Below are 13,471 nucleotides of genomic sequence, written 5' to 3'. Positions count from 1 at the left end.
TTGTAGAAGATTTTGGAATGACAAGATTTCCTGATTCCATTTGCTTTCTCAAACTGTGCCTTCATGAATCAGAATCTTTGCGGACAGGAAATGTACAGAAAATGAGGCACAGATAGTCAGCTGTGTGTCCAGTGATTATTACCAAAACGTTTCAGTGATACCTCATTGACCATTATAATTCATTGATCAATAATGAGATATACCTCTATTTTCTATTTTATTGGAAATAAGAATTACATTTACAGTATTACATTTTTCTTTCTTATTTTAAAGGGCATATAATGTGTTATATTGTATATTGTATATATTTAATTTAAAGACATATTAGGTCTATGTGTCTTTTCAACAGTTTTACACAACTTCATTGAATCTGTGGCATATAGTTAGTTAGTTAGTTTTTTAAGAAATAAATTTCAATGAAATTATAATTTTCTAAGTAATATTTTCCAGCACTCTCTGCCGTTGTATTCTGCATGCTATTTTTGGTTGATGTAGCAACCACCTAATTTAAAATGAATCATTTCAGTCTAGTAACTGTCTAGTAGCCTGGCTTCTAAATGCAATAAGAAACTGAACTGAAAAAGGGTCACTTAAAAATTGGCCAGGCTAGTACTCACCACGGTATTTCTAAAATCCTGGCTATGGCCCTGCCGACTCTCTCAAGTTTGCCTATGGACAGACTTTACCGTTAGTATGAAAGAGTGTTATTTTTCAGTGTTCTTGTCATTTAAATCACACATTCACTAAGCCTTCCAGTCAGAAAAAACAGTCATGACACACAAGTTGTTTGATGCCCTCCTTTTGGTATGGTATATGGTCTAGGCGAGTGGATCTAATAAATGGTGTACAGTGTCAAATTACCAGGCAGCCAGAGTTCTTTGGCTACTCACCAGACATAAAGCTGTAAATCAGAGGGAGTCAGCAGATTACTGAAGCATGGCGCGTGGTTAGAGGCTGGCTGCAGGTGTGTGTTCTCAAACACGGGAGACAGAGGGAGAGAGAAATGGAAGAAAAGCCAGAGCAGAACTGAGAGTGTACTTGGTAGATATGGTCACTTCCCTCCACTCCAGGTGCAGGATCGTATTGTTGGGTCCCCCAGCCTCTCTTGTTCTCATTTTTTTGGCGGATATATTTAAGAGAGAGAGAAATGCATAGACATGTATACATGTGCATTGCTCCAAATGATCTGAACAAGGGCTTCTTCAAAACATGCCTCCTTTGGTTTGTGTTGTTTTTCCAAATTGGGATGCACAGTCTATATGGGTGTCGTACAGCATGTGTGTGAATGAGTCCCAGAGGGCACTTCATGCTTTATGATGCACACAGTTTCATCCCTCATTGTATGTGACTCAATCACTGTTGTTGCCGTCCATGTTTATGCACCCCTCCTACTTGATCGAAACAAGCACAGCCTCATTAGACACAAATACGCTCACAAACAAACACATGCATACATACATAAAAACATACAAGCAGTATACATAATGAACACCAAGCACGCTAAGCCTGAGAGTAGGACAGCATCCTCCTCTCTCTGGGTTTAGAAGGAGAGGTCGACAGCAGCAGCTACAGAACTCTTTCCCCAGCTAGAATCAAAGGCCACATAGTAAAATTAAATACTCAAACCATAAAAAAGCAAATGGACAGTCTAAAAGTGTATTTGTATTGCAATGGAGAATACTTACAGGTATTTCAAATGTTAATTCAATGCACAGATGTACACACTGGTGCTCACACACATCAACACATCCATGGGAATTTAACCTGTGCAAGAGATTAGCACATCCACTTGTATCTTATAGATTTGCAAGTATACAGGCAGCTGGTGTTTTCTCAACTTTATCAGAGACAAGGGGAAGTGAAAAAAAAGAATCTACACCACCAGTCTCCATGAACCCACTGGGTATAAAGAACGGGTGGGGGAGAGTTTGAAGAGACTGTAAAGGTGAACAGGTGAAAGAGAAAAGCAGACGAGTGTTGCTTTGCCTGCCACCTCCCTGCCCTTCATTGCTCCCCCCCATCCCTGCATCACCTCGCCTCGGGGGGTTGAACAACTGCTCTTGATGGGGGGGCAAGTGTTCTCTCTGTTCTTTCTCAGTGCCTCTGGGTGTACTACCGACTCTCACTACCCTGGCGATCTCCTGCCGCCTCACACTCTCAGACTTTCACACACGGAAACACAAACACACGTACAAACACACAAGCGCTGTGCAGCATCTGAACCCTCTTCACTCTCTGCTCCCTCTCATCTTCCTATGTGGGGCTCTTTGTAGCCGTTGTGCTTGAGCTTGGTGAAGAGAACAGGGAAAACAAAGCAAGGGAAGTGGTGGGAAGGGAACGGCTGAGGTGGTGGTGGAGGAAGTGGAGAAGGGAGGGGATGAATGAGAGAGAGAGAGGGAAAGAGGTAATGTTCACATCGCATTGAGAGTGACGCCTGTTGTTGCTCGCCGGCCGACGTTCTGCGAGCATTTGTGTGCCACAACTTGATTTGGAGGTTGTCCCCAGCTGCGCATGGAGACAGCAGTACGGAGATGTGGCAGAGACTCTAATTAGACAGGCCTAAGTGTGCTGAACTGAGGGAGAACCCTGGAGCGCGAGCAAACGCTGCTCAGCCCCCCTGCAAACAGAGCGGGAGGAGACCCCCAGCAGTAATTACAACGTTTCACAAACCAAGCAAGACACCTCCAGGAAGTTTTCAATCAGAAAGATCCTCTTCCACTCACTGGGGAGCTGGAGAGGAGTTGCATTTCATTAACCCTCACCATAGGGTCCTTTCAAAGAAGTGGGGATTAAGCTTTGACTGGGGGAGGTCATCCTGTTGTGTCTGCTGTAATGGCATGCCGTCAACTGGGATTCAACATAGCTGGCGAAAATACGTTAAACACAGCATCTGCAGGGTAAATTATAGAAAATCATTCCAATATTCATAATGGACTTAGATATGAACCACACTTTTTTAATTCACAAATACACACCCAAATCTCACCAATCAACAATGAGTTTGTAAATGTTTTGATGGGATTTTGGTGCCATCAAAGTAACACACAAATGATTTTATATGATTATGACTGATTTATCTAGGAGTTAGGTCTAATTTTAGTAAATGGTCATTTGAATAAGAATACAAGTTGTTTAATGGCATGGCAATAAGGCTCTTTTGAATCAGTGCAGGTGCAGTACATGGCTTGAGATGCAGTGTCATTATATAGATCTGGATTGGAACTATATGAAATCCCAGGACATTCAATCCTGTGTGTGCTTGTTCTTACAGGGTGCGCTGATGGAAACTATAGTAGCAGGAAGACTTGAGAATTGTAAAACACAAAGATTTTAGTGGTGCTGTAACACTTGAATGCATTCCCCTGTGTCTTTAGCGACCCAGCACTCTCTAACAATAACGTTTTGTTGTCAAAAATTTAAAAAACTTTTTTTTTCTCTAAAAGTTTATAAGGTTGCTAGAGACCCGAGGTATGTAAGAGTGTTACATTTTTATTTGCATTATGCTTGATGCAGGTGATTGCGAGTAATGTGTTTTCCTGTTTGGCCTCATAATGGTACTGTTGTCGATAAGAAAAAGTTTGTTTATATTAGCTCGCTGTCACGGTAACATGATGGTGCAGCACCTGGGTGTCAGGTTTAGTTCAGAGTGGCAGTTGCTTTGAAATTGGACGGTTTTGATGACAGCAGCTCTGGAAATGATGGTATACCTGTGAATAAAACAATTTTTAAAAGCAGAACTGGAGCATGAGAATAACAAAGCTGGCTTAGATGATACAAGCTCTGAATGTGACAGCGGTCAAGATCCCAGTAGCAGTCCCAAGAGATGTTGGTGAGGATTGGTGAGGGAACCTCAAAAAGTTACCTCAACTGCCTCAACTTTAAACATGCAAGTAGTTTTCCTAATGAAATTTACAACTCGGGAAGCCAGAACATGTACAAAGCGATGCACTTTCCTTAACAACTTGGAATTTAGCTGTAGTGGCCATGCCTACAGAAAAGGAAAGAGGTGCCACGATAACAGCTGATGAATGATCTAAAAGTCTTTTTTCCACCCAGAAACAGCTGAGAAACTTCCACAAAAACACTGGAAATGATCTGTCCATGCACGCTTGACCGCAAAACAGTAGAGCGGTCCATACACTACCTACACTACCAACATTTTTAAAAGTTTACAACCAGTATTATTTTAATATATGGCTTAATCTGCATTATATAAGTGCCTGGTCACTAATGATCCAAGGTAAATTGTTGAGATTGCAGAGTTAAAACAATTTAAGTTGCTGAACAATATAGTGAAAGTTCCACAATATCTGTGATGCAGACACAGTGATGTTTTTTAACTATTACAGCAAAGGCATGAAGGTACTCTTGCCTGTCTCAAGTCGGGAGAATGCCAAACACATACACACAAATATAAAAGTAGCATGTGTCATTGAAAACAGATGTGTAAGGAACAACGCTGCATCTATTATCCCAACAACTTCACTCAGTAAACTAGAAAGGGATAATTATGTCGTACTTATTTTTCTACCATATCTTTCTTTTTCACTTTTTCATTTTTGGCATAGGTAGTGGCAGTTCTCATGGAGTGCATGTAAAATCATCTGTGCAGGTACAAAATGTCTAATCTATGCTTTTCCTGTTGGGATTAGCAAAGGATGCTGTGGTACGGCTGTCACAATGTATTAGGGAGTAAAAAAGAGGAACAGGAGCAATACAGAACACCTATAACTTTAATGCCAGACCAAATTCAGTTTATATATAAAAAAGTTTTAAAAACATGCAATGCCACCTCAAATACTGGTTTGCAGTTTAAGTGCACAGCGGTGGAATTATTAAAAAAATACATATTGGAATGTTGCATTGGTAATTCTTATTATATAAATTAGAAATTATGTACTTCAGTGATAAATGCACAAGTAACCCTCTTTTCACATACATTTTTCTGTATATTATTTGCTAACATCTGAAACATGAATTTGTATTAGCTTTATCTGCTCTTCCTCACTAAACCCACATGCTTTTACTTCACTGCAGAGATGGTAATTACAATCACGCTAAATAGGCTTGAACCGTATCAAAAATTAATTAATATCAAATTTATTTGGGTTATCCATTGCTAAAACACATGGTTTTTGCATGCTAATGCCACATATTTTGAAGCATTCCTGCAATTCAATTACTTGGGAATATCATTAAAGGCAACAAATTTACAGTTTAATTTGTGTAGACTATTTAAGTCGCTGCAGAGCTACAGAATCCCCTTCCTCTGTAAGTGGATTAATTAATTTGAATCAATAATGTCTCTTAGTCGGGTTGCACCACTCCCCCAAAAAATAACTAACTCCACACAAAGCCTTATCAGCTGCAGCGGAGGTCCAAACCCTTGCTTTTCAGCTCAAGAAGGACGTTTTGCTGAGACAATTACTAGCAGATGATTTCCGTCCAGTCTTTTGCTCTTTCAGCTTTTTAAATTTGTGCAGAATGTTAATTTGTTTGTGTGCTTATTTTGCAGCATGTTTTGTTTTGTGATATAGCTTTTATATGAGCAACATCAAGCATGTACATGCAGAGCTATTTGCATTTACTCTGTTAAACATTTGCACATTTAGCTCCAATATACTTTAAAACTGGTGCTTTAAAGTTCCTACTCACAACTGTACTGTACTAGAAGTGCATCCCCACATTATTTAGAATGTATATTATTGTTCAAAAATGGCCAAAATATCCAAGATATCAAAAAAATCTTAGTCAACCACAAGTTTTGTGGTTTGTATTTATATTTGAAAACAACAAAAGGTTGGTATCAGGGTGCAAATTGCAAACAGCACCTCCCTTCTTTCTTCCCTGTATTCACAATATTATGCATGTTTTAACTATGTAATTGTTTGAAAAGTCTTTTTAAGTCTGAGACTGTTTTATTGGAACCTTTTTGTTTCTAATAATACCATAAACATAGCTATATGATTCAACTTTGATTTGAGATGCAAATGTATCTAACACCTCTCTAACCTAATCCCCTGAAAAGTTTATAATCTCCAACAAGGTAGTATTTGTGTTGAGTTATAACTGGACAGAGATATTTAATTTGTCAGCATTCAACAGCAGTATATCCAATCTGTGCAGACGATATACTGCAGCGATTGGATGGGATCTTCTCATTGTCAAAACGTTACAGAATTTGTGGTTGGTATAGGTAGCCATTTTTACTACTCAGTATAGTAAAATTGTAGATACAAATTGATTCATCAAAATAAAATAAAAAAAGCGAAATACAATTAACTGGCACTGATGAGTAGTTGTAAGACAACAGTGTGTTTGGGGATGATTAACCAGGTTGTGCAAAAATTCTAAAAGTTTTGCTAGCCAGCCATATGCGGCACTTTCCTATGGTTGCAAACCTGCAATTTTACCTCTTTGCACACACTAAATTAAATTTCACTTTAAAAGGTGATATGACTTTCCTTTCTGGTGCACTCATAATGGATGGCTTCAATGAATTCACTACTCAAAGATGTGTTTTAGAAGTCAGGCATTTCTCAACTTCTTGTCTTAAAATGTGAAGGAAGGAATGGTAGTGGGCGGAGAAACTGTCTGCCACAAGCCAAAATCTATGTTTAAAAAAACTGGACAAACATAGTCAAACATTAAACTTTTTGATTGGATGGATTCATTTTGCAAATGAGTTGAAATTCAAGTTAAGCTCAGGAATATATGGATAAAAAAAAAATCACCACTTGACAGGTTTTGTGCAAAACAGCAGGAAACCGTGTTGCTTGATGAGTCACTATGACTACCCTGCAATGTAAAATTCATGTAAAGAACAATATTCAGCCTCCACATGTCAGTGTTCAACATTGGTTTTGCTGTTTTAGTGTCATTTTACATTATTGGAAAAGCATAACAGTACCTCGCTACGCCTTAACACATAAAACAGCTCCATTGGATTACTTCACATTTCTGTGTGCTTGTGTTCATGGTACATTTGATTCCTACTTTCAATTAAGGATTTAGAACAGCTGTCTTTGAACATAAAGATTATATTGTGTGATTGGTGTCGGCTGTCTCTCCTGGTTTCTAAGAGGAAAGCCCAGTTTAGTTTTGATACTCACAGGAAAGTGCGACTGAAAATAGTGTTGACAGATGACTCTTATTCATCACCAGTCAGAGGCTGTTTTAAACAGTATTAGAAAAAAATATTCATCAGCGCACTGATTCAGTGTAAATTCTGAATAGACAGGTAACAACATGGTTATATTAGTTTCTATATATAAACCATATGTATGTATTAGTACACTGTCTGTTTTTCCCTCAACTCTCAATCTCTCTCTCTCGCTTCTTCTTTCAGCCGTGGTGAGGAATCTGATGCAGAGGTGTTGCATTTCTGTTTGTGTAAGTGTCTGTCAGAAGTCCAGTTGGGAAAATCTGAACAGCTCCACTTGTCCTTAAAACAGAAAACTGTTCAACACGGAAGACTTATGACAGGAACCATTATTTATGACATAACCCACAAGATTTGAGGACAGAAATACTGTGATAAATTTTTTTTATTAGGATGAGATTAATGAAGTGATAGGCTTTGTGCAAAATGGCCATAGGCAGTGTTTGTGTTTGTAGGCCATAGATGCAGTTCATATAGCTGTTGAAAATTTGTGTTGTTAACAAATTACTATTTCCATTTATTCATTGCTAGTATGCCTTTTACTTTGAGCCAAAGGTAAAGATATCCCCAGTTATTTTGTTTACTTTTAACCAAAACACAGAAATTATGCCTGTCACTCAGCAATATCAAACTGCTTGTGAGAAATGACGCTAAATATAACATGGAGACTTCTGATGATGAGACCACCCGTTTGTCTTTTAAAATTTTCACAACTGTGTAGTAAAGCTGCAGCCAAAACCTGCTCTAGAGGGAGAAACTGAAAGCTGGATCAGTGGATGCCATCAACTTTCAGAAGGATACACAGACCCCCCTGAATAAAAGAAAAAACAACATGTTTACAAGAAGCAGACATTAAGTTCGTAAATTGCTGTAGCTACAGTTGCCCTCTGATGTTTACTATCGAGGGAAAACAACAGCCAAATGGTGATTATGACACACTGTCTTAACACCTTGATAGCACAAAATAAATGATAAAATTGCAAGTTCTAAAAATGCAATTGCTCATAGTTATTTATTTATTTGTTTGATATGACAGATTGATGTAGATTCCAGTTGTTCATGTTTACATAGAATGTGTCTAACTTAGCTTGTTTTTTTTGCTAAAGGCTTATCAACAATACATAAGAGTGTTGGATGATTATTATGTCAAATTTTATATCTGGTATGTTTTGACACATATGGATACAACACTATATACTTGCTTTCCTTCCTTTTTCTCTTCTCTGTGTATGAAATGTAAGCAGTGGGTAGTACTAAATAAATTTAGTTCAGTCTTAAGGATATGCCTGGGATACCATTTGTCAATCTGGATACAAGAGCCTGTGATCAAAACTTTGAGACCACGGCGGACACTGCTTGGAGAAGACAGAGACATATTTGCATTGAGCTTTGTTTCTTATTCAGTAGGAAAACTGCATGGCGGGACTTACAGACACCCCATGAAAGCCCTCTGCCTTCCTCCTTGACTCATATTGCACCAATGGTTCCACATCTAAATGCAAAGCATACTCTAGGGAACATGCCGATATCTTTGCTGTATCTCACAAAAATCATGAGCAATGGATAATTATGCTCACAATGCCTCAAGCCTTCAAGCTTTATGGAGGCTCATTACATGTCTTATTTATTACACATGCATTATTATGCAATATGCAGATATTATATTGCAGATATTTGTTTCATAGCAATTGCTGCCTTTTTCCCATCAGAATGCAACCTTTTGTATAATTCTCTATTCACAGATTTAGAGCAGATAAATGCATCTTCATGTGCTGGCCTTGGCTCTGACTCACTCTGAGAGCTGATGGACTGGATCAGGTATTTGAGTCAAAACCAAGGACATATGTTCCATTTTAACAGATCTCTTAGATCTATGCTAATGAGTCGAAAACCACAAGCCACAGCTGTTTGATTTGCCAGCAGAATTGAAGCATCACATTTGTTCATAACAAAGCTGCATTAACTAATCAGTCTGTATGTGTGTGTGTGTGTGTGTGTGTGTGTGTTTGACCAATCTTTGAAAATGATCTCCGATTTCTGTCCTGTTCTGAAGCATTTAAAATGGTATTTACATTGTCATTGCCAGGCAATCACACTGATTACAATTTCTTTCCTCCTAATGATGCATCTGAAAGTTTAACTTTTTCCAGGTAACTACTAAAGACATAAGTCATAAGAGACTTGTGTGTTCTACTTATTTAAATATATAATAATTACACATACAGGATACTGTATGTACATTTAAATACCAGTGAAACTGAGAAAAAGAGAAAATATGGCTATAAAATATCTTGTCGTGCAATATATGTCTCAATTAATTTTTAGTTCCAGAAATGAAAGAATAAAAGACAGAAAGCATCGGGTGCCCTGCTCCTTTCACTGTCCTTTTACTGTAGTTACTTTTTTCAGTTAGGAGAGTGGTGGGCAGTTGGGCACCAAAAACACTGTAATGGGTTATGCTCTACTCAGGACAGCACTACCAGAAACTAAGCTCAACCAAGAGCTGCCCTTTCAAAATGCTTTTACCCCTTAGTAGCTCTACACAAAGGGAGTAAGTTCTGGATGTGTGAAATGACAGAAAATCAATTCTGAGTAGAATCAGAGCTACTGCAAGCACAAGTCACTCTGTAGTACTTACTGTAGGTCGGAATAACTAGTCAACCTGTGTAATGCCAAACCATTTTCTATTCACTTTCAGTACAAATTGACAACATGCTATTTTTCATCCTGAGCCTAGTTCCTCCAGAAAGCTTATATTTCCGCTTTACTTTGATTGTATAAAGAAATACACGATAGTCAACAGAGAGAAAACAACCACTAGTACTTCCAATAATGACAGTGAAAATCCAGCCGGATGTGACTATAATCCACCAGCAGTGCCAGGGCATATGGAAGATCCAGAGACATGCCTCTCCATCTTGGTGGATCCATCTGTCAGTCTTTGGCGGTGCTTTGCTGCTTTCTCTGGCACATTTGACAGCCCCACGCCTCGGCTAGATTAGAAAATTATACAAATGTAAGGGTGGAAAGGTGTAATTGAAGATGGTAAAAGGGCTGATTGGGAGACATTTAAATGATCATTCTCCAGTGCTCAACATGGCAGGGCGTGTGGCACAGGCCACAGAGAGAAACACTTGAATGATTACTGCTCCTGACAGGTGGATGACAAGTCTCGCTCACGGTTTCTTTCTGCAAACCTATGCCTACACTGTCAGTGTATATGTATATGTGCGTTTGTCACTGCGTATGGGTTTTGTGCTCTGAATAAACGTCTATGTGTGTCTGCGTGAATGTGCGTGTGATATGGCTGGCAGGCATGCGCATAAGCCCTGCGGAGTTCCTTACTCAGAGCCACCACAAAGCAGAGAGGATTTAGATCAGACAGATTACAGCACTGCCACCATGACAGCATCTAATGGAAGAAACAAGACACCTTTTAATGAAGATGCTAATTTAAGAAATATCACACTGTGCTCTGAGATATAAATCAGAAATATAAATATAAAACAGATGAAGATGCAACGATGGAGGGAAGACATGGCCTGACAGGGATGGCCCACCTTATTTAGTTGTATGCAATTTTAGATTGTGTCTAACAATGCCCTTCAAACAAAGTTTTTTTTCCTTTTAAATTTTTACTTTTTATAAAACAAAGATATAGTCAAACCGATGTATAGTGATAATGAATTAAGTGTATCTCTAGCAGCATACAGCCATGGGAAGCAATTTAGTAATCTTGAACAATTAATAAATTCATTAAAGATTATTTTTAATGAACTGTATGTCTGTATGTGTGTGTGCAGACAAAGGTCTTTAGGTTATATTTTTCTCACTTTCTGAGAGAAAATTGCATATAAAATCAACATAGCTCACCACAACAATAAAAATCAAAGAGTGATTTAAAAAATATAGATTCTTACCACATTCTAGTGAACCTGAGTGTATAATGATAATATATACAGTATATTCTGTCAATCAATTCACGTTCATTGTTACCATTTGTATAGGTGGGGTTCTTTTGTACAGAACATTTGAACAATGATTTTCTTGAAATTCTACCAGAAACTAAACACGACCCAGAGCTGCCCTTTCAAAACACTTTTACCCCTTAGTGGTTCTACACAAGGGGAGTTAGTTCTGGACATTTGAAATGAGAGAAAATCAATTCTGAGTAGAATCAGAGCTAGAACAAGCACAAGTAATCACTCTGTAGTACAGGTCGGAATAACTAGTCAACCTCTGTAATGTTAAACCATCATTAAACCCAGTTAGGAATTACAAGTTTCTATTATGTCTGAACCAATAGTCACAATGAATTTAAGGATATCTCTAGCAACACATAGCCAAGGGAAGTAATTTAATCTTGAACAACTAAGATTACATTAAATATTTTTTTCATGTAGTGTAATGTATGTCTGTGTGTAGATTAAGCTCTTAGGGTTATTTTTCTCTCATTTTCTAAGAGAAATACAGAAACAAAACTAAAATTCTTTCTGTATTTTTTAAACCAAATTATGACTTCAACTCCATTGCATGCGTGGCAGTCATACAGAATATGCCACAATGAAACAACTGATATATCCCTTTTTCCCCTGACATAGTCAGAGGTTTTCTATCTATGTGGTCTGAGTCAGAGTTGTGTTCTGTCATGTTAAATGCAGTTGACAGAAGAGCCAGGCAACACCCTAAACCTCTGGCCTGAGACTTTGTTTTCCCTGGGCACCAAAGCACTTTACTCCCTCAGGCTTTGGTCTGCTGTGATCTGCAAGCCATGGGTGTTTCACTGTACTCTCTCATGTCATTCATTTGACATAAGCAAGTGTAACACTCGTTTGTCATCATAGGGTCCAGCAAAGTATGAATAAAAAGTTGCAGGAAAAAGTATGTTAACCTTTTGGAATTACCTGCATAAATTGGTCATAAATGTCATCTGATCTTCTTCCAAGTCACAACAATACACAAACAGCTTAAACTTTAAAAAAGTATGTGAACCCCTATGCTAATGACTTCTCCAAAAGCTAAGTGGAGTCAGGAGTCAGCAAACACGGAGTCCAATCAATGACACAAGTTTGGAGGTGTTCGTTAGGGCTGCCCTGCCCTCTAAAAAACACACACAAATTTTATTTTGCTATTCTCATGAAGCATTGCCGGATGTGAATCATGCCTTGAACAAAAGAGCTCTCAGAAGACCTAAGATTAAGAATTGTTCTTAAAGCCTTGATGTTCATCAGTCTACAACTACTACTACTATCAGTGCTACTCTCCCTGTGAGTGTCTTTCCAGCAGTGATGACTGCACGAACACAGTGCAGAATGGACAGTGATGTTAAGAAGGATCCTACAGTGTCAGCTGAAGACTTACAGAAATCTTTGAAACATGCAAACATCTCTGTTTAGGACTCCACAATACGTAAACCATTAAACAAATAGGGGAGAGCAGGGGCAAAAGTACCGTTTTTTTTAAGAAAAACCTGATTTTAAAAGACAAAGATAAAAGACAGAGATATATTTTTGCTGTGGTCACTAACTCACAGGTGTGGTCTATCAATATTAGGTGGTATTTTGTACAAATGTAGAACGACTTCCCTATAATTTCACTTTAAACATAAGTGGCACATTGTTACTTTCGACCCCGTCAGCTGGGACAAAATTAAAACACAGGTGGGTCAAAAGTAACACAACAATACAAGCTAGATTTTTTGTGTTACACTTGTATTTAACAAATAAACATGACTGTGACCTTGTTAATGTGTAACTGCAATCATCCTTTGTCCTAGAATATTTCATATTATATTAAGGATATATTATAAATATATAATATAAATATGCAAATCTGTGCACCTAAAACAGGGGGGGAATGGTTAGATGGAGATTGTTTACAAACCTGACATGATTAAAATAAAATAAGACTTTACTGATCCTGCACTGGGGATATTTGCATGTTGTAGCAGTTTCAGAAACAGTGAAAAAAAGATAAAAATTAAAAAGCTATTTACAGAACAGACCTATACAAATTTCACATTTTTAAATGAATTTGTTTCAGTAAGAACAGTATAAGTGATCTGCATTTTGAGTTCTTTTTACTGACACCTACTACACTGACCTCCTTAGGAGTCAGGCCAAAATAAATATCAGCTGCTCTCTTAATATAAGCATGCAGCTTCCTCTCCTAGTCCAAGGAGAAGACTTAATAATGTGATCTGTACCTGTGGTCTAGTCTTCTCCCCAATTATCTGTGCCCTCCTCCTGCATTATCTGAACAAAGCGCATGGCATATGGCATGAGACTAATGTTTCTAATAGATGTCCAG

This window comes from Micropterus salmoides, unplaced genomic scaffold (assembly GCF_014851395.1).
Source record: "Micropterus salmoides isolate LMB-PRFRI ecotype aquatic unplaced genomic scaffold, ASM1485139v1 Ms_hic_scaffold_7, whole genome shotgun sequence".
Classification (NCBI taxonomy): domain Eukaryota; kingdom Metazoa; phylum Chordata; class Actinopteri; order Centrarchiformes; family Centrarchidae; genus Micropterus; species Micropterus salmoides.
Note: the sequence above shows the minus strand (reverse complement) of the source record.